Source organism: Lygodium microphyllum, chromosome 26 (genome assembly GCF_053477565.2).
Source record: "Lygodium microphyllum isolate KBCC chromosome 26, Lygodium_microphyllum_v1.1.10, whole genome shotgun sequence".
NCBI lineage: Eukaryota > Viridiplantae > Streptophyta > Polypodiopsida > Schizaeales > Lygodiaceae > Lygodium > Lygodium microphyllum.
Genome location: NC_141160.1, coordinates 38,683,897 through 38,708,788, shown reverse-complemented (window position 1 = coordinate 38,708,788; position 24,892 = coordinate 38,683,897).

Below are 24,892 nucleotides of genomic sequence, written 5' to 3'. Positions count from 1 at the left end.
AGTCTTATCAAGTTCCTACTAATGCAGAGACCCACAGCTGAGGAAGCCCACCTTCCTCCACTCTTTTTTGACATCAACCTAGGGATAGATAGTAGAGCCATGACTAGATTAATAATGAGGGCAACCCTGCTTCCCTCCTTTTGCCTACAAATCTTAGAGGATATGAATGATACCCGCTTCACGAGGTGCAATCATCCTTGTCATCCACACCTCTGAAGGCCTAGACTGCTATTAAAGAATATTTACAAAGTCGTGCATTCCTATCCCAATGCTTGCAACCACCTCGTAATCCGGCTGAAGGTGATAGGTATTAGCCAGGACATCTCCCCTGTATGCAATTCTTTCAAAAAAAAAGCACGAGGGCTCACTTCACTCATGACACCTAGGGTTCACACCTAGCCCCTCCCCCACTTCACGCTTAGGGCACATCAAGGGCATGACTTCCAGACCTGTCACCCTAAGTTTTGCACTGCACCTTTAACAACACACAAACTAGGTCCTCAAGTGTGGGACATTACCAAGGGCTTACCCAAGGTTAGACCCATCTCCTAGTTCCACTACACATGCACTTACACCACACCGTGAGACAGACACCCTCCTTAGGGAGTGCACAACTTTCTCTTACAGGCTATGATCATGACTCAGTGAATGGCTACCCAGCTAAGAAGATCATCCACAACATCCGCTACTGGCCAGGAGTTTTTCCCTCAGTCGAACAGAACACCACTACAACAGGTTCAGGAAAAACTTCTGCATATTCCGACGGTTGGATGGACCAACATGCTTGATGTAGCCGACCATCTGCTTGTTGATGTGGCTACCATGAATGAACCAAATCAAGCAAAAGGAAAACTCAGTGATGGACCCACCATTGGCATAGTTCTTGTAACCTCATATTCTCCAAATGATTAGAGATCCCCAGGTTTAACAACCATCGCAGAATGGGAGCTACAACTATGTGACAAATGCCGAGCATCTTCATGAAGTCTAAAGCACGCCAAAATCTCTCCCGGTCATCGTTAATCAAACCCCATCACCTCTCATTCACAACAGCACCTTTTGATTGTGGTCATCTACCCACTAGTTCCACTTAGCAACAACCCCAACTACCCCACTACTCCCCACCACAGTGCCATGGGACTGGCACTCAGCCTAGGAGGGGGGTAATGTTTACTGCAGCACAGAGGATCGGAAAATGGAGTAGAGGAGCAGAAAAATGGAAGAAGGAGATAACCGAAAGGGCACATGACAAAGGAAGGAAAAGGCGCCCCGGATGGAGGTCAGACCCTGAAAAATTTGAATGATGACCTCTCTAGAAGGCCTCAATGTCGCCTCGAGAACAGGAAAGAGTAAAAGCGCACCATTAATTGTGAAAGCACTCCCGTATCCTTGTAAAATAGTGTCAGGCTCACTCTTGTGTAAATTGTATGCATTAGTTGGGAATGGGATAAGTTAGAACGGTGGGAAATAGGAAAAGAGGGCCTAGGCTAATGGCCGGCCATGTAAAAAGTGGGGATGGCCGCCCAAAAAGTAGGGCATGTATATAAAGTTCAAAAGTGAATGAGAAGCTCATTCTTGTGTGTGGCCAAATCTTCTTCTTCTTATTTTCTTGTTTCTTGCCTTCTTGCTTGTGCTTGAGTGAGGGATTGAGGGAGTGTGAGGGAGTGAGGGAATGAGTGTGTGAGAGTGAGGGATCGTGGAGAAGAAGCTCCCCATCTTCTCTCTTCGTCTTCTCTTCTTCTCTTCTCTTCTCTTCTCTCGCGCGGCTATGGAGGATAGAGCTTGATGGAGAGGGCTTGAGGTTGCTTGAGCTTGCCACAAGGATCATGGAACTACCAGAGTGCAAGAGAGAGGAGGGAACTCGATCGAGCATCAAGGTAAGCTCACTACACTCGTAAGGTAGGTATTACGTGTCGGCTATATGAGAGGTAGCCATGGCCGCTCGGCTTGAAACGCTTGATCAATAAGCGGTCCATAGGTCTCGGGGTAGAGCTTTGTAGCTCCCCTCCAGCCGTTCCCACTAGGATCGACCTAAAGTCCAGGTTCCTAGCAATTGAGGCTTCCTAATAGCCTTCTAGCATCGGTCGATAGCCGCTCCACTATGCATAGATACAACTAGACCCAAGTAGACTCATGCCGCACTTGGTTCAAAGAGAATGGGAAACGAGAGGGAGGCATCGCTCGACCTCTCTGCTCATAGGGCATAGTCCCATTCCGGTCCCCTAAAACAGTATGAATCAGGGTTTCAACTTACAAGTTCTAAGGTCCTTGTCTAACGATCGCATCAAATAAATTCCATTGAGGAAAGCTTTCGGCTAACTGGGACCACCTTGCCGTAGGATGGACCAATTGGTCACATCCACCATGCTTCCCCCCTCGGGGGTTGTTTTAGTTAACTAATTACCAACCACATTATGTTTGACACATAAAAGCAGCTTCCTTAATTAACCCATTAATCACAGGTTCCTTTACATAATTTAGGGCAATGACACGAAAACAAGATAAAACAAGATCAAACACTTCCTTAACTTATCTTCAGATTAATGTTTGTTTCCTGCCCATACAGGAGAATTAAGTATTCCTTTTTGCCTCCACAGAAAAATCCTTTCGTCTCCCGGCATTAGAACCCAAAGGTTTATCCTACCAAGATTCTGCCTTGTAACTAGTATCAAGGCCTCGAGATCCCATCTTGAGTCACGTAGAACACTTGTGTAGGGTCCAGAGGCATTGGGATTTACGGCCATAGCCCCCACTGGCACCCAAGCATCCTCCTACGCCAAGTAATTTCCATGGAGAGACCTCTCGCGGTGGGTTTGGTTCACATTCCCGACGTGGATTCATAACCCCCTTGGTTAGGGTTTGGCGGTTCGCGGGGGGTAGCTAGCGCCATCCTTCCTTAATTATCCCTTTAGGAAATCAACCACAGCTGAAGCAACCAGCTTAATAACATTTACTAGGGAAATCATCCCTTTTGTTCCCATGGCAATTAGTCATCTCAGACCCGGCCATGCAATCATCAATCACAAACAACTTGGATTAGCATACAAAACCACATCAAGCAATCACCTTGCTTATGATCCACCTATCCTGAGTAAGATTCTCTCCTCTTACCAACACAACTAGTCGACATTCACTTGGAGTTACCCTTTTCAAACAACCAAGCATAACTTGGGTCAACAACCCATCTTTAACAAGATCAACCTTCGTTAAAACCATTTCAACAGTTCCAAGCAACATGCTTAGCATAAATCTACTCCCATAAAGTCTAATCTCCCCCTTGGGTTAGGGCTTCGCAAGGTCAATTTAACAAATTTCTTCTAGATCCTTTAAATGATCTAAGTGGTCTTCCCCTTGATCCTCATTTGATCAAGGCTAACATTGTCCTATTGTTTCAAACATAAACAAGTTTGGTGGTTTGTACAACATTCCTGTTAAGGTAAAGTTCCTTTCCTGAATAACCTCGGCATTCTTCCTTAGGTCGATTGCAACCTGCAAGATCTGATACCTTAGGAATTGGGGTTTTCCCTAAGTTCATCTTTGCTTGTAAGGAACAAGAATCTACATAGTCGAATGCCAATTCAACTTGTGCTTTTCGAGTTATGGACTGGTGTTCCGCCCTTTCCAACGACCTTAGCATCGACTAGGTCTTCATAGGAATTTTCCCCTAGATAGTTTACCTATCTAACTCCTAAATGTTGTTGTGCATTGAGCCCACTAGGACGTCCTTGCCCTAGTATGTAAGTCTCCCCTTCTTGGAAGAATAGGAGAACTTTTCCCTCCCAAGTTCTAGTGCATTTAAACTATCTTTTCAAACTTATAACTTACCATAAATCCCGGGTCTTAGAAAAACCTGATTTTGATCCATAGGAGTTGAGACATTAACAGTTCCACTTGATTCGGTCGGTCTCTTTTCTCCTTTCGCAGCTCCCACTTTCGTACTTCGATCGCGTCGAACGAGCTCTCGTCCTCCTTCCTCAAAGAGCGAACCTTGCAAGGAACTCCATAGCTTTGCTAGGAATTCGGCAGTCCTCAATTTGAAGGGAATAGTGGCAATGATCCCGCGGTTTAAGTGAGGGGGAAGGATGAGTAGGAACAAGGTTTAAGGAGGGGGACCTTAGAAGGTTCTAGAACCTTCTCTTTCTCTCTCATTCTCTCTCTTCTTCTCCTTCTTCTTCTCCTACTCTCTCCCTCTTCTTCTCCTTCTTTCTCTCCCTTCCTCTTCTTCTCCTTCTCCTTCTCCTCTCTCTCCCTCTTCTTCTCCTTCTTTCTCTCCCTTCTTCTCTTCTTCTCTCTCTCTCTTCTTCTCCTTCCCTCTCTCCCTTCTTCTCTTCTTCTCCTTCTTTCTCTCCCTTCTTCTCTTCTCTCTTCTCTCTCTCTCTCTCTCTTCTTCTTCTTCCCTCTCCCTTCTTCTCTTCTCTCTCTCTCTCTCTTCTTCTCCCGCCCTCTCTCCCTTCTTCTTCCCCTTCTTCTTCTTCTCCTTCTTTCTCTCCCTTCTTCTCTTCTTCTCTCTCTCTCTTCCTCTCCTTCTCCCTTCTTCCTCTTCCTCTTCTTCTTCTCACTTCTCCTTCTCCTATTCTCTCTCTCTCTCTTCTTCCTCTCCTTCCCTCTCTCCCTCCTTCTTCATGGTGATCACACCGGGGGGGGGGGGGGGGGACTGCTGATCAGGACGTAAAAAGGGGGGGGGTTTCAGATGACTAAGAGGGGGGGTTCCTCTATCGAAAGCCCAGGAGGGGTATTGTTGCAGTTCACAACGAAGGGGGGGTGCTGTGATGCCGTCAGAGGAGGGAAGGGTTTGCTGCCTGGCACGGAGGGGGAGGGAGGAGGCTTGCTACCGTCTAACGATGATGGAGGGGGCAGCTATGCCCAGGCGGAGGGGACAAGGTTCTGCGCTCGAGCTGGAGGAGGGGGGACTTATTGCTGACAAGGGAGAGCTATGGGATGACACGGAGGGGGCACCTGTAGTCGAGGGAGGGGGGAAGGCTCCCCTTTATAGGGGAGGGAGGATGGCGCCACCCGCCACCTAGGGGGGCTGCATGCCCCCCCAGGTGGCGGGTGTAGTCGAGGGAGGGGGGAAGGCTCCCCTTTATAGGGGAGGGAGGATGGCACCACTCGCCACCTGGGGGGGCTGCATGCCCCCCTTCTCTCACTTCACTCCCTCTCTCTCTCTCTCTCTCCGCCATGCACATGGCAGGGGGAGAAAGAGGGAGAGATAAAAAAATTTCAAAAAAATTAAAGGGGGGTTTCTCATGGGGGAGGCACTGGGGGGGGGGGGGACATTACACCAAGTTCCTACAAGTCTTTAGATGCTTGAGTTATTTGGGGGATTTTATTTTTGCGGGCTTTCATTTTCGTTCTTTTCTAATCAATCTCTTTTTTTCGAGCTTTTTCGTGCAATATATCCATTCTGCATATAAATATCTCTTTGCAGCATCAAGAAAACAAAACCAACGGAAAACTAGTAAAATATACGTGTCAAATAGTCGCAAGATACACTCTCCTAAAAACAAATCAAAGATCCCAATGCATGTAATCTCTTAGACAAAATCGGGCATAGTCACATGACGAAGTGTATAATAAACATATAAAAGTAGTAACAAAATGAAATGTCTAGAGTCTCTCGAAAAAAAAACACACACTCTCTCTCAGCATGGTATTGGTCCACACACTATGGTGGACAAACACTCCCCATAGAGCACATCATCTATTTCTAAACACATGCAATGTCTCTTTTCCTCTGCACTGGCCCGCGCCAAACCACCACACCCCGCAAACACATCCAAAACATAGTCGTAGTGCTTCGTAAATGTAGCCAGTAACCACCTAACCATATCACCAATCAAGATATAGAATCTTTGCGGCCATGCAAGTAGAAACAATGAAAATACCATACAAGGTAACCTGAGAGCAAAAACATGCAAGACTACTTACCGATAGAAAAGATGAGACCTCTTTGCTCCGCCTCTGACAATGACACCATCAACGTCCATGGGAAAGACACAATCATCCATCATGTAGCTACGATACACTGGAAACAATCTCTCTGAAATCTTCTCCCCAGCACCTCTGTCGTAGCAAGGCACAACATGACCAGCACGATGCCAAAGACACACAATAAGATCAAGTACCTATTCATGAGTGGAAATAGAATAAGTGATCCATGTTTTTATTTAAAGCATGTAACACAAACTTTATTTAGAACATACAACCATACGTTCAACGTATCCAACTTTGTTATCTTACCGCCTCTCTAGTAACGGGATGTCGATAAGCCTTGGAGTCACACATGAGTGTCCAAGTGCGGTGAAGCACAAGCCCCACTCTTGCCGCATCCGTAATAAACTCACCTATATGCTTTGCTAAGCACATAGTGACTAAGAATCCCTGGTCGGCCAAATACTCGCGAGCAAGGTCCATACAACCCATAACTAGACCCTTTGAGAATGTGTTCCACTTGGGAATAGTCATGCCCTCTAAAAACAACATTGGCGTTATGATATATGAGAAGTGAGTTTGATGTAAACCTTGTGTGATAGAAAGCATAACTTACCCAATGGGATGGGACCTAGAGCATCCACAAGCAAGCTCGTAGGAAAATCCGGAAATATCAATCAAGCCACCTCTTGACATGGAACTCCATCTTTGCTATAAAAATGCATCTTTTGTGTTGCAAAAAACTTGTTGATGCTATACATAAAACAACATAGTCATTAATGCAAAGTAAATGATGATGCAATGCTATATGCAACATGTAAATTGATGTTCTTGCAATATGTAGTTGTCATGTCTACCTATCAAGGGCAAATCTATCAATTTGGGTCACATCCACTAATAGAGCATCGACATATGTTTGATACTGGAACCTTGCAACAATTATTTCAAAGTAATTTATTTTTAATAATCATACACGACTATCTTCATGGGCGACCAATAAAGCACATGAATTTCAAGTTAATATAAGACTTCTCACCTACTAAACGGGTCATAGGTCGCCTCTCCCAATTCTCTCGACCAAGAGATGACTCTGCAACAAAGGAGGTGGTGGGCGCCATAGAGGACTTTGGCACATTTTTCTTCCCTAGATCTGTAGAGGTGTCTAGTTCTCCCATAAGCCCTTTGCCTCTCTTGTCAACAGTGATAGCAAGGGGAGTAGTAGTGGCTTTGGTAGTAGCTTCAATAGCATGTGCATTACCTTGAGTACCTTGGGTGGCATGTGTAGCATCCTTGCTAGTTTCACTATCCTGAGTACTTCCTTCTGCACCTTTGGTATCCTTGGTTGCTTGCTCCTCTACAGTGGTGGGTGCGGTAAGTGGTTCATGAGTATCAACTTCCTCCTTGAATCCTACATAGTATCATTCACCCTTAGATTTCCATGCATGAGCACACAAACTATTGCTACAAAAGCGACGAGATGTTTACATAGATTGAAGTACTTACTCTCATGCAGATCTTTCTCTTGCTTAGGGATAACCCCCACAGGGTAATCCAGCCACCAAGGGCAAACACTTGCCTCCCATGCCGTCAATTTTCTCTCGCGTAATGATGGAGAATACATAGTGTTCTGGTCACGAACATCAATCCACTCTCTTGTGAATTGCGGAGATGCATCCAGCCTCTTCTCTTCTACACATTGTAGTATCCACCTGCAATATTCTTGCCAATTACGCAAGCAAATGCATGCAATCTAATATGAAAATTAGACACACAATCTCCTTTATATAAGACAAGAGTTTTATAATAATAAACCAACCACCCAACCTCGAGCTTTCATGTGGATCTTAGAATAGAAAAATCAATAACATAAATAGGCTTTCAAGTGCCATTATATCTACTAAATTTAAGATGAAGAGTTTGCAGAAAAATAGTTTTGATGCTAACCTATAAATCACACGTTTGGCTGAAAATGTAAGCTCTGGCATCTTCTTTGCAACATCTGAAGATTTCACTCCATCCAGGTGGTGTACAAAAGCCTACACAAGTTTCGCAAGTGCTTAACATTAGCACATATACATTTTAAGAAAGAACTTAAGAAAGCAATATGAATGCACTGCATTGAGTCAACCTGCATGACATGATTCTTCATGTTAAGCTTAAAGAACTCCTCAAATGAATCTGGTAGCTGTGGACCTTCTACTTGTATCTTTCAATCTGAAGCAGTGCCTCTGAATGCAAGTGAGTCCAATATGTCTCTTTCTTCATGTAAACCCGAAAGAGCTTATAATCACCAAAATGCGGGTATTGGGGGTCTTTGGCCTTTGTGAGACTCATAAGATGCAACAATATTTTTTTCCTATGATGCACAACAATATACGCAAATAGAAAGCATTGAAGAAAAAAGCATCTGCCTAGGAACACGTCCTGAACGTAGCTTCATACAGACTTCACGGCTACTATGAGGTGACACACATTTCTTTCTCTTTCTAAGCACTCTTTTAGGTGCCATAACTTTCTCTGCACTTGCAAATAGATACACAATCAACCTCTTTAAGCTTAATAACCCTGTTTTTTGTTATCTCATGATACACAATGAACCTCTTAAAGTTAGAAAATTCATGAATGGTGCTTGTTCATAAGCCCACCCATCGTTTGCGCGGACGCGGATGATTGGGGGGCTTCAATGTCAATGAACTGATGGGACACGGACGACGCCACGCAGACGACGCGGATGAGCTGCACGATGTCACGCTGATGAGCCAACCTCGAGCTGCACGACGCCACACTAACGACCCAACCTCGAGCTGCACGACAAACTGATGGGGCGAGACAATATATACATAGATAAAACAATATATAATGGGTAAAAAATACATAGATTAAATGAATGCATAAGCCCACCCATCGTCCGCGCGGACGCAGACGATTGGGGGGCTTCAATGTCAACGATTGGGACGTGGACGACGCGGATGAGCTGCATGACGCCACGTTGATGACCCAAGCTTGAGCTGCATGACGAACTGATGGGGCGAGAGCTGTGAGCATTTTGCTTTAGAGAGGCTTACCTCAACAAGGGTGAGCTGATGGTGCGAGAGCTGCGAGCTGATGGGGCGGGAGCTGATGGGGCGAGCTGATGGGGCAAGAGTTGCGGGGCGTTCCTCAAGGGCGGAGCCGTGGTCCATTTGCAAATGCATGATCTATTATGTGTTGCCACTGGATCCTACAATGACAGGTTTGGTGATCCATGTTGGGGAGCATGCTCACAGTGTTCAACAAGGCACAAAGAGGGCAACCCTTGACAAGGTGCGGAGGCTTGTGAGCACGGTCCTAAAGATCGAAAAGGGAGGCCCATGGAAAATACAGATGCTAGTCGCTCGGCAGATGTTGTTTGAATCTTTAACAAAAGAAGACGAGTTGAAGGTGATTGAGGTGGACCTTAATCATTTTCTAGAAGAAATGATGCCACTTGCAGAATAAAGGGTAAGCTTGTGCATTATTATTTTCTGCTTACAATGTATGTCCTACATTTGAAATAACCATCTAATAAATACATAAGTTCAAAGGCACTATTTCACAAGAGAGAGCCAAACAAGGTCAGGTGGTTGGTGATGGGTATGATAACATACTTCTTTTGCAAAAACGTTGTGTGTTCCCATTTTTCCATGGAAGTAGATTTCCGGGACAAGGTGATGCCAAGGAGAAGTGCTACTTGTTTAAAATGTCCACCAAGGGACTAGCATCAGGGGTGGACTTAGTGAATCGTATGAGGCGAATAGGGATTGGAGATTATGACGTGCATGGGTGCACTTTGATCATACCCATAGGATTGATGGGTGGGCAAGTATGTCTTGTTCAGTTTATGATCACGGGTATGTGGCAACATAATTAAAGCTTGTATTGAAATTAAATTGTTGTTAATGAACACTATACTAATGTATCAATCATGAACTAGCATGAGAGCATTACAGGTAATTGCAATATGTGAATTTAAAGAGGAGGACGAAGAGTCTCAAATCCTGTTTTGGAGAAATTTGAATTCTGTCATGGTTCAATGTGGCCATGATCCACCTGACTTTGTTGGATTTATGTCCGATGAGGCAAGTGCGAATTGGATGGCAATAAGGGCTGTGTACAATGGAGGACCTCATAACATAATGGAAGGGAGGGAGCGCTCTTGTCTTTTTCATTGGGAGCAAAGTTTGCAAAAGCATACCAAGAAATTAGTCACTGTGGATAAATAAATGCATCACATTGAATTGTGTGAAGCATGGAGGCTAGCAACGACAACTCAACTAGACTCACTTCAGGCCTCTACTATGCAAGATTGGTGGGCACGAAATGTAAACAAGGAACACATCAAGGCTTTGGATATGTGGTTGAAATGGTGGGAGCAAAGAATTGCCCACTGGGGAGGAATTCAATCTCATGTAAGTGTGTCATTTTTTCTAGCTCATTAAGATTTGTTGCACAATGTAGCAATGGGGAGAGCTACTAATTCTATTTTTGGATTTGACTCTGCAGGCCAACAAAAGTCCTTGGGAACATGGTCAAATTCCAAGCATAAACTTATCAGAAAGTGTCCATGCTAGTTGGTTAGCAGGTGAGGCTGGAAAACGAAAGATATCACTTTATGATGCATGTGTTAGTGATGTTTTGAATGCATATATTCAATGTGCAAAGAGGTTGGCCTATACCACAGGGACGTTTATTGGATCTGGGCCTTCTATGGAGTCTTTGTTGGCTAGTGCCAGGAAAAGGGAATCCCCAAATCCCACCTCTGTTGCACGTGCATTGCAAGGTGTTGTAGCTGGAAGTCCTTTGTACGAGGAGCCTATAATGCAAGGTGATAGGGAGACTGTGCAAAGAAAAAAGAAGGGAGGTGGAGCAACTATAAGTTCTCGTAGACCGGAGTATGTGATGGAGTCAAGGCAAAGGAAAATCAAGGGCAGGCCGCGGAGTATACAGTTTGACGATGGAAAGATGGAAGAGATATGTATCAAAGAGGATGAGGAGATACCAATCAAGCCCTTTGCAAGTGGAATAAGTGCACCAGATGCGGGAACATCAACCCACGTAGAAGAGGTAGAAGTGGCACAGGAGGAGTGGGCTTTACGAATGACACCACCTAACTGTGTGAGAAAGTGTTTTGGTATGGAGGGTAGAAAGAATTGCAGCAGCAAATTACAGAGTCGACAAGTGGGGTTAGTCGCGCCATGCTTTTGGTCTGAGAGAGCCTATAAGAACAAGGCCATTGCACAATGGATATGGTTCTGTAATCATGATGTCAAGCATACAAACGCTGTGCAGAAACAAGTGATAGCATCACCAATTGTTCCATCTTTGTGGCCAGTTGATATAGGAACAAATATATCGAAGGAAGAGTGTAGCAGCCTAAGACAGGCTAGTTTCAAGTTTGCCTGCTTTACAACACCACCAAGGAACGAGAAGAGCAAACCTCCTATTTCTACAGAATGTGGTTCAAGTGGGAGAAGATGCAAGTGGAGACATGGAATTCCAAAGATGCACATAAGAGAATAGAGGCAGCTTGTTGCATGGTTGTGACATTCTTGGAGGAGGTAGTGCAACTTGAGAGACAACATTCAGTATTTCGAGTCTTGACAGAGAGTTGTTATGATGTGCACATCAAAGAAGAGCCTAGGTTCACTTGTCTTGATTTTCAAAAAAGAGAATCTACCCAAAATGCATTTCTTGCTTGCAAACATATGTATTATGTGTACATGCACATACTTGGCCTTCAACCCAAGGAGCACATGGTCACACATCAGCCTGCACTAACTCCCACTGACCTTGCCTTTGTGTTAGGGCAAACACGTAAGATATTCCCTATTATGTAGGAAGCCCAAAGTAAGCATGGCTCATTCATTGTTCTGGCCAACTCATCATCATGCACTTCATTAGGGTGTGACATGTCCTTTTATTACATGAAGATCGATCAAGGCATAGCAATCTTGGAACCTTTCTAGATATTGTACTCCTTTTGGGTAATGCAAAACTTTGGAATGTTATTATTTGTTGTGATTATTCAGCACCATTGCTCCCTTTATTGTGAATGGTTTAGTATTCTCCTTGGGAACTCCCAAATGATGATGCATGCATGATGCACAATATATGTTTATGTTAAAGAAGAGCAGTAGTGCGTGACATGTCGTTTGTAGAAAGCATCCAAGGTTGTTTCAAAAAGCTCTAAAAATCAATTTCAATTGCAAAAGCATGAAATCAAAAGCTCACAAAAATAACACACCCAGTTATTTGATGCCAACGAGGTCAAGATCATCACAGGGGTGCTTTGCAACCTCCCTCTTGATAGTTGCTTCTTGTGTAAAGACTTGGGTCATTTTTCTTATGGTTGCTTCCACAAACAACAAGGTGAAGCCAAGGCCTTATAGGATGATCAAAGCCTTAAGGTGGTGCCCCAAGACCAACCTCAAGTACAAACCAAGGCACAAGCAACACAAGTGCTTGCATGTTCTTTGGTGTCCAAAGAACACGCAAGAACTTGCTAATGAAAAGCTATCAAAGCAACCTAGAAGGAGTTTAGTTGCAACTTAACAATGCGAATTGGTGCTGGGGAATTAGAATGTGACTATTTGGAGTGAAGATCAATCTCATGGCCACTTGCTAATGATTAAAGTGAAAGGTATGCATGGTGCAAGTTGGTTTTTGTCCACGAGTTAGTCAATAGGGTTGATCTTAAGATTAAGGCTAAGCCAAGTTTCACTTAGCATAATTGCCACAAGTTAGCCACCTGGAGAGGATCCCACCTTGATAGAGCACCACCAAAGTGTAAATAGAGAGAGAGAGAGAGAGAGAGAGAGAGAGAGAGAGAGAGAGAGAGAGAGAGAGAGAGAGAGAGAGAGAGAGAGAGAGAGAGAGAGAGAGAGAGAGAGAGAGAGAGAGAGAGAGAGAGAGAGAGAGAGAGAGAGAGAGAGAGAGAGAGAGAGAGAGAGAGAGAGAGAGAGAGAGAGAGAGAGAGAGAGAGAGAGAGAGCAACACAAACAATGGAGACTTGAGGAAATAAAGTAGTAGGGCTGAAATCATCACCTTCTTCTTCCATTCAAAAAAACTTAGTCTACAACATGATAAAAGACTAATATGAAACTAGTAGAGCATATATACATGTGGTTAGTAAGCGTGAGAAATTTAGACCATCCCAATCTTATGTGAAAACAATCTAGACTGTCCAATCAGATCAAGTGGCACAGAAAATGTGCCAACAACCAAGAGTGGACTATGTGGGTGTAGCCTACTTGTAGAATCATTGGCATATCCTCCATGTTGGCCACCTGACATGCTAGTGAGTAAAGTACTACCACATCATCAACATGCTGCAACTGTAGTAGCATCTGTGCACTCTACCTCAATGCTAGATAGTGCAACTATAAGCTATTTCTTACTACTCTAAGAAATAGCACCACTCTCAAAAGAAAACATAAATCCATTGGTAGACCTTCTATTTGAAACAATACCAACCCAATATGCATCTGTGTAACCATGCAAGTTCAATGCTAGACCTATTATATAGAACAAGGCATAGTCAAGTGTAGATTTGACATAGCACAATGTGTGACACACTACATCCAAATATAGCTTCCATGGAAGCTACATGAATTGGCTCTCTAAACCAATTTGTGTAGCTTAGATCTCACAAGTGATCATAAAATAAATAAGGTTATCCATAATCTTTCAATACATAGTAACATCCTTAATCACATCGCCCTCATGTGCATTAAGTTTATGATTGATATCCAAATGTATGGAGATTATTTACATTTAGCCATACCATATTTTTTTGTTATATCCAAAACATATTATCTTTATGACAACCATATATCCTTTGGAGTTCTGATTATCTCTATACCAATAAAATAACATAACTCTCCCAAATCCTTCATTTTAGACTCAACCTTGAGAAGACTCTTTACATGGTCAATCTCTATCTCCATGTCACCCATAATAATCAAATCATCTATATATATAGTAATGATCACAATAGTCTCACATACATAAAGCGAGTGATCAATTGAAGGTGGGAGCTCATGCTCAACCACCAAAACCCACGGACCGCTTATTGCTTCAAGCATTTCAAGCAAGCACTAATGGCTACCTCTCACCTAGCCGATGTGCCCTCAATCCCACGTGGGTGTAGTAAGCTTACCTTGATACCTGGATGAGTAGCCTTCTTCCTCAAGCAAACCAGGAGCTCCACAATTTGAGATGCGAGCTCAAGCAACCTCAAGCCTCCACCTCCAAGCTCCATTCTCCATAGCCAAGTGCAAGACAAAAAAAGAGAAGAGAAGAGAAGAAGAAGAGAGGAGATGATGGAGAGCTTATTCTCCAAGATCCCTTGCCCTCACACTCTCACACTCCCTTTCTCAAACACACACAAGCAAGCAAGAAGGAGAGAAGGAGAGAAGAAGAAGATACCACTTTAGTTATACACCAAAGAATGAGCTTCTCATTCACTTTTTGAGTTTATATACAAGCCCTAAATCTATTGGGCACCCATCCCCTTTTTTACATGACCGGGTATCTTGCCAAGGTCCTCTTTCCCTATTCCCTTCTAGTTACCTTATCCCTTCACCTATGCTCGTCTAGATTTTATAATTTGCACAGGAGGAAGCTTGGCACTCTCTTACAAATTTTAGTGGCACCTTTGCATTTTAAGATGCACCTTTGTCTTCGATTTGGCTATTGAGGTTGCCCTTGCACTTTTGGCTTTTCTTCTCTTATTCCTTTGCTTGACTGCTTTTTTTCACATTATTCCATATTTTTGAATTTTCTTTTTCCTTTCTTGCATCGGGGTTAACATTACCCCCTCCTAGATGAGTGCCAGTCCCATAGCACTTGTAGGTCTATGTTGATGAGGGTTCGATAATCTATAGGATGGTCATGTGAGTCGATGATGATGGGGTCTCATGGGGATTGGTCTTGGGGAGGGTCTAACCATAGGCGAGGGTGACCTCCCTAGGTATGTCATGCCCTTGATGTGCCTTAATTGTGATGTGGGGAATCAAAATGGGCTAGGGGGTTAGGGACGGAGCTAGCCAATCGAAGCCACCGGATGCACCTGGCTTGAGGACCCCTAGGTGCAGTTACTGTGGCCTACATGTAGTGAGATGATTTGTTTGCTTTCTCTTGTGATTTTCTTCTAGCAATCTCTTATTCTTTTCTTTTCTTTTCTTTCTTTATTTTTGTCTTTCTTTCTCCTTTTTTTTTGGAATAAACAAAAATATAATCTTCATCATCATCAGAGTCATGGGAGGGAAGAGTTGGGGGTTTAAGAGATTTGTTAAGGAATTTTCAGCCTTGCATGTATCCTTTGAGGTTCATTCATGCCTCGAGAGGAGTAGTGGAAAGAAATGGATGATTACATTGAGTGAAGTGGCTAACATTCATATATTCTAAGAGAGCTCAAAAATAGGGAAGGAGGGTAACCCACATCATTAATCTAGTCATAGCACAGTTGTCTATGCCATTTGGATAGAAAAAGAGTGGCAGTAGGTGGTACTCTTGTGATGTAGGATCTTTTTTTAATAGTACTCTAAGAAATCAAAGATAATTACATGTAGTTAGGAAGGCTGGGTTTGGGCATGAAGTGAATTCATTAAGAAAGTGGGCTATTGAGTCGTATAGGTCTTGTAGCGTGAAAGTGAGGGCTCCCTCAGGCTTGGTGGTGTTGACATTATATATCCTTGGGAAGTCATATCGACCGTGGATGTCTGGATTGTAATCCACTCCTAACATTCTTGGATATGGCATGAAATTAGGGTTATTTCTTTGGTTGATAAGACTCTACTCATTGCGGTGGGGAATTGGAAATCAAAGTCGAACGGTTCACGGTTATTCTCTCCCTGCTCCCATAATATGAGTTTAGCATTATAATTTAATGGGAAGCAGTCTTCCCTCAGTGGGATGGGCGCTATTGGCACCACTGCCAATTGAGCATTCAACCTTCTTCATGCTTGCTCTAGCATCCAATTTCTCTTCTTTTTGAGATTGGCTTTCCTTTCAGCAGAGATGTCTGCCTGCTGCACTTCAAGTCGTGGGGAAGGAGGTTGTGGGACTAGCTCCTCCTCTTGTTGTCCCATCTCAAAGTGTTTTGCCTCTTCCTCCTCCTTGTGTTCATGTGGTGCTCCTTCAATGAATCCCAAGGCATTCACTTCTTGCATCGTCAAGCCCGCCCTTAGCAAATAGTTCCTCTAATCATGTAGGCTTAGGCTAACTCCTATTGCTTGTGGTGGCATATGCAACCCTTGTCTCAAGGCCCTGTGGGCAATCTCCCTAGCTTTCTTTTCAATGAATCAACGGCCTCCCCTTCTTCCGTTTGGGTGATATTCATGACAGTGTTGAGGAGGCAGAAGAATGGACAACCATAAGTGAAAGAAGAGTAAAAGACTTAGCATCAAGTCGGCATCCATTCATAGCATATCATACACATCTCTTCTCAGCCATCTCTTGACCTTATTGGGTAGGCCCAATGCTCTCTCCACCAACTCACTTAGCCGGTTTCCCTTTCTTTATGCATATTTATTATGGTGCTACGGTTCCTATTGAAGGTTCGGATGAATTCTACACACTTTTCATAATCCATGGCTTGCTCAACTTTCTCCAGGTACTTTTGTAGATTGCGTTGCTTCTCAATCTATTTTACAGCTTGTTCTTCCATGGCCACATCCTTCAAGTTGAGGACATGTCTGAACTTGAACTAGTTGAAGGCCCTTTTCTCCAGTAACAGGCCGTACTTAGCTTGTTCCCCTTTCGAGATGAAAGTTTGCTCCTCTTCTCCTAACCTGCCATTGTGGATCCCTATCATAACACCATAACACACCATTAGTTTTCTTAAGATAATGAGTAGAGAGTGATTTTGCGCTTATAGAAAAATGAAAAGATTAAGTAAAGAAAGTGAATTTTTCTTCACAATTCGCACAATCCAACATGAGAATTTTCTTAAAGTATGTTTTTCAACCTTACCTCCTCCCCCTTTAGAAATGAGAAAAATCCTTCCTAGGATTAGGGGTTGAAGGGTTAAGGTCATTTAGCACATGCTCATGGTGTTTCATTTTTGGATGAGCCAAGCGTAGAAGTTTGGGTTGTACTCCATGTTAGCATTGTGGTCCATGAGCCGACAGTTCGGATGCTTACATGAGTGATATAGGTGAGGACATCCATTAGGAAATCAATAGAGTCTATTCTACTATGGCAATGTGTAACTCCTCCTCTATCAAAATGAGATCTAGGGAGGGGTGAGTCATGATGTGCTCTTCGAGGGGTCAGTTGCGAATGGTGGTCAATACTCTATAATAGGAGGTTGGGGCTACGTAAGTTGGGTCGTATTCCAAGGTCTTGAATGCACGCCTCTACTGAGCCTTGGTCATGATTTGGTAGGCCTCTTGCTCCCATTGAAGTCAAAGAGCATACCATTGTCACAAGAAAGAGGAGTCATTGTCAGCCAGCTATTTCAACTTCTCAATTTCCTAATCAGTGGCAAGTATTATGCCCTTGTCATAAGGCGTAATGAGGTGTTGCTTGTGTGCTTGTTCACAGGAAATGTAGGTGGAAATGAGCTCCTCAACTGCCTAGGGAGCCTTAACAAGAATACAAATTTCGATTCTTCCCATGAGCAAGGCAGTGTGTGTACCTCTGTTGCTAAAGGCTCATCTAAAAGACCTAGGTCTAACAGGTCATAGCTTTTAGGCAAGTGTGGGAAATGTGGCATCCAAGCACCGAAGGCAAACAACCAAGTCATCCCTCATATTTTTAGCTAAATCTAAGGCCAAGGTAAGAATTGATCGTTGTTCATAATAGGATTTAAGACTTATCAGAGGCTGGGGTTTGATTGGACTCAATAGCTTAGCATGACTAGCATCTGCAGTTGCAGCTGCTCTTGAGTGTGTGGTGTAGCCTCTTGTGTGCTAAGTGCAGTTTGTGATTTTGACGTTGTGCTGCTAGATGCTTGTGGGGATTTAGGGGCACTAGCAGGGTTAGATTGAGTCAGTTTGGAGTTAGCGAGCTGTGGTTTTGGTCCAGAGACTCATTGAGGCTTTACAGGCTTAAGGATGTTGGGCTCTATGGGCTTCACAGAGCTTGAGTCTTTTGTGGTTTTAGTGCCTGATCTATCGTGGGGCTTTGTGTAGTCAAGTTTGAGGGTGGAGTTTGAATAGTGCCGTTGGTCCTCTTGGTTTTAGGTACCCATATCTAGGCATTGCCTTCGTAATAGCCTTGTGCTTGCAATAAGGTCTTGGAGACCCATTGCGGCTTGATTGTTCATCGGTGCCTATAGTTTCTTTGTTGCCTCCTAGGTTTCGAGTATGAGTTCCTAGGCTTGTGAGGTCGTGGGTGTATGCTCCTAGGCGGCAGTCCTTGATGTTTAGGCACCCAATTGAATTGTGGTTCTTCACATGTTTTAGCTTTGATCTCAATGGTTTGCTTGTGATGTGGCTTGGCAGGTTGTGACAAGTGTCAACCCGCCTCCTTAGGCTTGGTGGTTGGTTTCTCTATTGATAGCCTCACAGGGCTTGATGGCGCCATGTTGCCCTTGATTGAAAACCGTGACTATTCATACATTATCGATAGCAAGGTGAATACACTAAAACTCGTAGTCGACATTACAATGTGCTTGCTTTTTAATTCCTTACTAGTATCTTTTGTATTTGGCAACACATAAAAAAGTACGGGTATGCTTTCAGACTCGATAGAGACTGTGACTTTGCACTTACTTGAAAGGGCATTCGATCAGCCCCCAAATAGGCTAAGTTTGGCATTGGTAGGTTGTAGTTGTGGGCGGCCAATTTGAGTCCAATGATCGTGATTTAAGATGTTAAAATTTGCTCCCTCATCAATCAATGCTTCGAAGGTATGTGTTTATTGGGGCGATGATCATTATGTGCAAGTAAACAGGGGCTACTGCCTCTTCCTCCTCCTCATCAATTTCCATTATTGCGAAAACTCAAACCTTCACTGGGGACTCTAGCATGGGAGGCTCGTGCAGTGGATGTGTGGGAGGGTAGTACTTCTTTATGTGGCTATTGTTGAAGAAGCCTATGCCCTCTCCATCTAGGGTCTCAAGCTCTACATTGCCAGTTCAACTGATAGTGCGGAATAAAAAATGCCCTAATCCCCAAAACTTCATCTTCTGTTTATGGCCTTTTATTGAGTACAACAACACTAAGTCACCTTGCTTGAATTCTCACTGCTTGACATGCTTGTCAAACCAACTCTTGCATCATGCCTTTTCCCAAATCTGTACATGGGTGGCTAGAAGTCTAGTCTTTGATAAGCATTCTAGATCAGTTAGGCACTCCATCCATGCCTCCTTTCCATCCCATCTCTCTTGGATGGCTATTCTCAGGCTCGAAACAGATAACTCTACAGGTGGAATGGCTTTAGTCCCATAGGTTAACTTAAAGGGACATTCTACCATAGTTTTATAGGCTGTTTGATAGGCGCAGATACTACTTTGGTTAGGACATTCACTAAGATCTTATTAGTGGATTAAGCCTGGCCATTCACTTTAGGGTATTAGGGTGAGGATTTTCAATGGATGATCAAAAAGGTCGATAGGAGGTGAGCAATCACTTCATTAATGAAGTGTGTGCCTTGATCACTAAGTAGTTCAATCGGGAAGACGAATCATGAGATCACCTGCTCCCAAAGGAACTTAGAAATGGTTCTAGCATCAATTTTCCTCATGACTCATACTTAGCCCACTTTATGAGATAGTTTGTAGTAACGATGATGTACTTGGCCTGTGAGTACTATGCTGTAGGGCTAATCGGCATAATGAAGTCAATTCCCCATTTCTTGAATGGTTGTCTTGCAATGATTGGACTTAGCTCCATTTTGCCCTTACGAACACGTACCTTGGTCCATTGGCAGTTGTCACATTGCTTTACAAATCATGTTGCATCTCAAAAAAGAGTAGGCCACCAGAGTTGAGACTACAACACCTTGCGGGCCATCATGTCTCCACTGAAGTGCCCTCTTGTGATTCCGCCATGTGCTTCTGCTAGTACGTCATGCATCTCATGTTCACACATGCATCTATGCAACAAGCCGTCTTGCTCTAGCCTATAGAGTTGTCCTGCTATCAACTGATATGGTTGTATTTTAAGCATGAGTTGCCTAAGTCAGCCTTCTCGATGGGTCTTTCAGGTATTTCGTGCTCAAGCATTTGGATGATGTCATCTCCCCAGTATGGCATCAAGTTGGCTCTAAACAAGTCCCTTTCGCTACACAGTGTTTAGGGCATACATCACAAGAAAACAGAAAATACAACAACACATTATTACCCTGAAAATTGAGAGCATAAACACAAATATACTGTCTGCACAGACTTCAACTACCATAACCAAGAATTTTAGTGGTTCCATAATGCAAATGAGAGACTCGAACACTTAAAGATCATGACACAATCATCAAGAACAACCTGCAGCACCCATAAGAGCATGGCGCTGCCTCTCTCTGTATTGCAGAATCACACGACTAACATCAAGAAAAGTAGCTCCGTGAATACGAGAATCAGCGCCCTGACATACAAGTAGTCAGCCGCATGACATTTTAAGACACAATTACATAGGATGATTCACACATGAAAGTAAAAGACTAATGTTACTAATGGAATTCATGGCCTAAGGATTTGTGCCCCTAACACCTGGCACAACCCGGTGGATGACTGGCACAGGCATGACCCTAAACCACAAGCAAAAAGTAAGAAATTGTATGACATAAAGAACATACTTATACCTTGCCAGAGGCTTACACCCCTTGACAAGCCACACTGAGTAGCAGTGAGTAGAGCCCCTCTAGGATACTCAAAGCCCTCTGATGCAGTTGCATAAGCACTTCTAAAGCCAGTGAACAAAATGGCTAAAATACAAAGATAAAAAAGACATAACAACATGATATTAGAACAACTAGAAAGTAATAGGAACATAGATAGTAATGTCTCTGCAGGATGACATCTGCATTCAGAAGATTGACCCTCATGACCAAGAGATACATCAACTCTCATCTCCTGGAATTCCTCATGCACCTCATGCATAACCTCTTGCACAACATCACTGGCATCATCGGCATAAAAATGCTTTTCATGCAATAAAGTAGCCACATAATCCTCATTGTTTCTTTTAGCCTCCAAATCCTCTTGCAATTTGATCTCCGATTCATGGCATTTACTCTCAAGCAAAGATATCTTCATATGCAACTCTTCACTTCCATGCATATCAACCTGCTAATATACCACAAACACATCCTTGAACATACCAAATGGTCGGGACACTAAAACATCCAAAGCTTGAACAACCTTTTGCCAAGACTGTTTTACTTCCAAAAGCAAAGCACTATGAAGTTCATCAAACTCTAATTTAAGTACTACAGACCCATCCACATCTACATCTAGATTTTGTAGAATTTGCTGCTCAACCATTTACAAAGGCTCAAACCTATTCATCAAAAATTTATGCTCAGCCTGCAATTGTGCATACATATCCATAAAATTTTGCATACTACCAAACATTAAGATTTCAATTCTTCATTCCATCTTTCCAAAACACTAATCTTTAAATACCACAAATGGGCCTGCATAATGGAGTTTCAATCTACCTGGAAACTTACCAAGTCAGGAATTATACGCCACAACCCAATCACCTTCCTGAAAAATTTTCTTTTTGATATGCCTATTGACCCAAGCTTGCCTCCTCTGATGAGTAATTCTTGAAATGTAGGTAGCAAGAACCTTGTCCTCCTCTAACTTCAGGAGTTGTCCTAACCTATGGTTCACTTATTCCTGAGGATCCAATTTATGTGTGACTGTTATCCTCAGGCTTGGTACCACAAACTTCATGGGCACCACAGCCTCCAACCCATACAAAAGTCTGAAATGTGTCAGCCCTGTTGTAACCTTGTATGTAGTCCTAAATGCCCATAATGCTAAATCAAGTTTAATATCCCAATATTCCCTATTATCCTCAACAATTTTCTTTAAAACGCAGAGTAAAATCTTGTTGGAACTTTCAGCTTGACCATTAGCTTGAGGGTGATATGGAGTAGATTTCTTGTGCAAAATCATATGCCTGATAGTCAGTTCTATGATCACTTGATTCAATAAATGCTTTCCTTGATCACTAATCAGCTCAATAGGATAACCAAATCTAGTCATAATGTTAGAGTATAAAAACTTGGCCACACTTGTTTCTTTATTATCTTTTAATGCTTGAGCATCTACCCACTTTGTAGCATAGTTACTGCAAACCAAAAGTTATCTGTTACATGTCCTTTTAGCTGCTGGTTTGATGGGCCCAACAAAATCAATTCCACATTTTTGAAATTGCTCAAGTGGTAATACAAGATGATCTTGCATCCTATCCTTGTCAAGTGGTTGACCTTCCTTCGGACATTGCAAACACTCTTTGGCATATTAATGAGCATCTTTCAATACAGTAGGTCACCAAAGACCTTCTTGCAATATTTTCTTGCCTGTAATCTCTCCTAAAAATGACCTCCTGATAGTCCAGAATGAGCTTCATGCAACATTGTTGGTTGCTCGAATTCAGGAACACACCTTCTCAATACATTATCAAGTCCCCTTCTATACATTGTGTTCAAAATGACCTGAAATAATCTACTCTTTAATGCCAACCTTCTTCTCTGATCTGCTGAAAGGTGTGTAGGCATAATTCCTAACTTCAGGAAATGCAACATTTGGTCATAATATGAATCAGGGTAAGCACATGAGCCTCAAAAAGTACAGCGTCAGGTAACTGATCATGAATTCCTGCTTCAGACTCATCAGTTTGCAATCTACTGAGATAATCAACAATGGCATGCTCTTTCCCAAGGGTATCAATAACCTTAAAATGAAAGACTTGCAGCAGCAGCATCCATCTAGCCAATCTACCTGTCAACTGGGGCTTATTAATAAAAAACAACAATGCTTGATGATCCACATGGAAAACAACCTGATTTCCCAATAAATAATGTTTGAATTTCTTCACTGACAAGACCATTCCAAGTGCTTCTCTTTCTGTTATTGAATAGTTCTTCTCCGCAACACTCAATCTCCTGCTTGCATAATAAATTAGTATGTACCAACCTGGCACTTTATTCGGCATGAGAATAGCTCCCACAGCCAAATCAAATGCATCCATAAAACATGAAAATAGAATTCCCATGCTGGAGGTTGTAAAATTAGAGACACCACCAACAGCTTTTTCAAAACACTAAAAGCTCTCTCCTGATCTTCCCTCTAGACAAACTGCATCCCCTTCTTTGTGAGAGTTGTAAGAGGAGAACAAATATGTCATAAGTACCTTAAGTATTTGCTATGCCACTTTCTTGCACATTACTCGGAGCCTTAGCCTTCTGCATAACTGCAATCTTCCTAGGGTCTATATTCATACCCTCTTCAGACAGGATATGACCCAACAACACACCTCTTCTGGCTACAAACACTGAATTGAAAGAATTTAATGACATAGCAAACATTTTGCATCTTTGAAAGCATAGTTTGAGGTGTTTTAAGTGTTCCCTTTTGCTACCAAAAACACAAAAGTCATCAATGAATACTCTCATAAAAGTTGTTAAATATGATTCAAATGTTTTGTGAGCAGCTCCTTGAAACTCAGGTAGTCCATTCTTCAACCTAAAGTTCATAATAGTGCTAACATAAGCTCCCCACTTTGTAATGAAAGCTATCTTATCCATATCTTTTGGATGCATCCTACTCTGATTATATCCTAAAAAACCATCCAGGAAATTGTGCATCTCATGACCTACTACATCATCCAGAAGAGAATCAGTAAAAGGAATGGAAAAGGAATCAGTGATAGTAATTGCATTCAATTTTTTGTAATCCACACAAACTCTGACCTTCCCATTCTTCTTTGGCACTACAACAATAGGAGATAACCAAATAACCTCATTAACCGGTTTGATAAACCCAATGCTCAAGAGCTTGTCAATTTCTTCCTTGACCTGTTTGGCACAGTTAGGATTCATTTTATACCTCTTCTGGACAATCGGCTTAGCATCTTTCTTTAAATTTATCTTGTGCTGACACACAACTGGATCAAATCCTTTCATATCTGTATAATCCCAAGCAAAAATGTCTTGTGCTGACACACAACTGGATCAACTAAATTTATCTTGTGTTGACACACAACTGGATCAAATCCTTTTATATCTGTATAATCCCAAGCAAAAATGTCTTGAAACTCTCTCCACAACTGAAGTAAATCATGCTTGAAATCAAATTCCACAAAAATATTAACCTTGATGGGTTTAGGCTCTCCTTCTATATTCAGGTTAACCTCCTGAACCTTGTCTTCAACGACTCTTGCTGATCTTCTCATTGTATGCTCATATCTTAGTTCAACTTGAACAATAGCTTTCTGGCCTTCTTCATCCAATGCACCAGAACTGTCCATAAAACTATCCATATCAGTTTGTTGTTTTTTAGGTATTTTCTATAGAGAAACTTCAGGATAAGTTGTAATTTGGTCCCGAATTAATTTATTCTTCTCATTCCCAGACTTGTGCTGAAATACACGCTGCTCCTAATCTTTAGGAAGACCTTCCAAATTCTACCCTGACTAATTTTGTACTGCAGTTGGAACTCTTTGCTATTGTTTGACTACATTTCTAGCCATATTAGGCTGCTTCTGATACTCTTGTATAATACCATCAACATCTATTTCAAAAACTGGAACCACAGAAGGATTTTCTTGAAGAAATAATTCCTCCTCCTCATCTTCTACCTCATCTGCAAGATTAATAGTTTGAGCTACTACAGGTCTAGCTAAACTTTTCAAAATAACCTTATTTAATGTAGATAACCTGATTTCCTTCAATCCTCTTGGGATGCACACATAGTCATTGCCCCAATCCTGCTTAAGTTTAGCCCAGTCTGAACCACGATCTTCCCAAAAGCATTGTATAAGAGTCT